A 2,234-nucleotide genomic window follows, 5' to 3' on the forward strand; every position below is an offset into this window, starting at 1 on the left:
CAACACATCATCAAGAATCCCCGTCGGCCTTTTAATTGTGCGGTCAACTAGTTGCAAAAGCATCAAAGTCGGTCTAGCTCTGCCAATGCCCAGTTTGGTATATATGGCCAGCGGCATCAAGTTTATGCTGGCTCCTAAGTAACATAATTCCTTTGCAAAGGCATAACTCCTAATAGTGCACGGAATAGTATAGCTACCTGGGTCAGACATCTTTTGAGCCATGGGCCTTGTCATTACTGCACTGCAAGTCTGTGTCAGAGTTACTATGGATAGGTCCTGAAAGTCAAATTTTCGTGACATTAGATCCTTCATCATCTTTGCATAGCCTGGCATCTCCCTCAAAGCATCCATCAGAGGAATATTCAATTGAATTTGACGAAGCATCTCCATGAATTTCCTGTATTGATCTTCCTTCTTTTGTTTTGCCAGTGTCTGAGGAATGGTGCAGGTATCACCCTTTGTGCACTGCTTGCTGGCTTCTCTCTGTTGGGGTTCTGTGGAACAAGAGGTACCACCTGTTCTGCAGCTTGTTCACTCTCCTTAGCCTTACCCTTATTATCCTGAACTTGTTCAATCACCACTTCAGTAAGTTCCGCTGATTCATCTACCTCCAATAGAACTAGAGTAGCTGGCGTAGTCTCTTTGTTGGATTGTGCAACTTCTTGCTCCCTGTCTAAATCTCTCCCATTCCGGAGACTTACGGCCATCAGCTGATTCGGATTTTGCTCCTTGGGGTTAATGTTCGTATCTGCTGGCAATGTTCCCTGGGTGCGGTTGTTTAAGGCCATGGATAGCTGCCCCAATTGAGTTTCAATGTTCTTTATTGTTGAGTCATGAACTGCCAACTTTTCCTGCATTTTACCATTCATTCCAATGAGTTGTTGAAGCATACCCCTGATCTCTACCATGTTGTTATCTTGTTGCTGAGGAGGTGGCTGATATGCCAATTGTTGCTGGTTCTGCTATGGATATCCCTATTATCTCTGATATGGCACCATTTGGCCTTGGGGCTGCATACCTCCAGGTTATGGCATGTTTGGTTTGTACTGCTGATTGGGTGTTGGTCTCCACTGTTGTCCTCCTTGTCTCTGACCCCCAAAGTTGTTGACATAATTCATATCCTCTCTTAACCCTTGGTTGTCACCTTCTCCACTCCATGAACACACATAAGACTGATTAATACAGGGTGTACACAGTCCTCCATTTGTTGTGTCAACAACATGCACTTGCTTTGTACCCATCTCATTAATCTTCTTTGTCAATATACTCATCTGAGTCATGAGTGTGGCTATATTCTCTGCATGCAAATTATTTGGGTCAAGAGGAACTGAATGCACCATTGGTGCCAGTGTTGTGCCTCTCGTCATCCACCCCGAATTCTGGGACATCTTGTCAAGAAGGATTTCGCACTCGGTGAATATCTTACTCAAAAATGCACCCCCAGCTGAAGCATCTACGTTGGCCTTTAGATTGTCTGCTAACCCCATATAGAATCTCTGGCCAAGCATCTGGTCTGGAATACCATGGTGGGGACACTTCAATAGCATCCCTTTGAACCTTTCCCAAGTTTCCTGCAAGGTCTCAGTAGGCTGCTGCTTGTACTACAAAATCTCATCAATCTGTCTTGCAATCTTGTTGGGCGGGTAAAACTTGTTCAGGAACTGCTTGACTAATTCCTCCCAGGTGACAATGGAATTTATTGGGAGCAAATTCAGCCAAATCTGAGCTTCCCCAGTCACAGAGAATGGGAACAGTAATAGCTTGATATCTTCTGGGGTCACATTTGGCTGCCTTTGGGTCACACAAATCGACAAAAAAAAAATTCAAATGTTGATTAGGGTCTTCAATGTGTGATCCGGAGAACAATCCCTTATTCTGCAAAAGATGCAACATGTTGTTGGTGATCTGGAATGTCTCTGCTTGTATTGGGGGCACAGCAATGGCAGTGGCCAGGTTGTCAGCTGTTGGTTGTGCGCAATCAAAAAGTGCAGCTTTTGGCACAAGAGGTGCCACCACTATGATGTTTGGGTCAGCTGGCTCATCCCTGATGTTTCAGTCGATGTTATTTACGTCACCCATGTCAAATTCAAGTTATTGTGTTTATTGTGATTGTTTATTCTTCCTGTTGGCACGGTTCAATGCCCTGAATGTTTTCTCGGGGTCTGAGAGTCCTTCAAGCAGTTCTCCAGTCCTCGAATAATTCCTAGGCATACACCTAAATCCCACAAGAGTTC

The 2,234-nt window shown here is 44.5% G+C and overlaps 1 non-coding gene across 1 annotated transcript; it reads left to right on the plus strand.

The window, feature by feature from the left end:
• The first annotated feature begins 1,518 nt into the window (after positions 1-1,518).
• On the plus strand, positions 1,519-1,625 carry LOC142165693 (small nucleolar RNA R71). Its single transcript, XR_012696342.1, has one exon. It is a non-coding gene; the product is annotated as a small nucleolar RNA R71 (small nucleolar RNA).
• Positions 1,626-2,234: the final 609 nt, after the last annotated feature.

This window comes from Nicotiana tabacum, chromosome 10 (assembly GCF_000715075.1).
Source record: "Nicotiana tabacum cultivar K326 chromosome 10, ASM71507v2, whole genome shotgun sequence".
NCBI classification, from domain to species: domain Eukaryota; kingdom Viridiplantae; phylum Streptophyta; class Magnoliopsida; order Solanales; family Solanaceae; genus Nicotiana; species Nicotiana tabacum.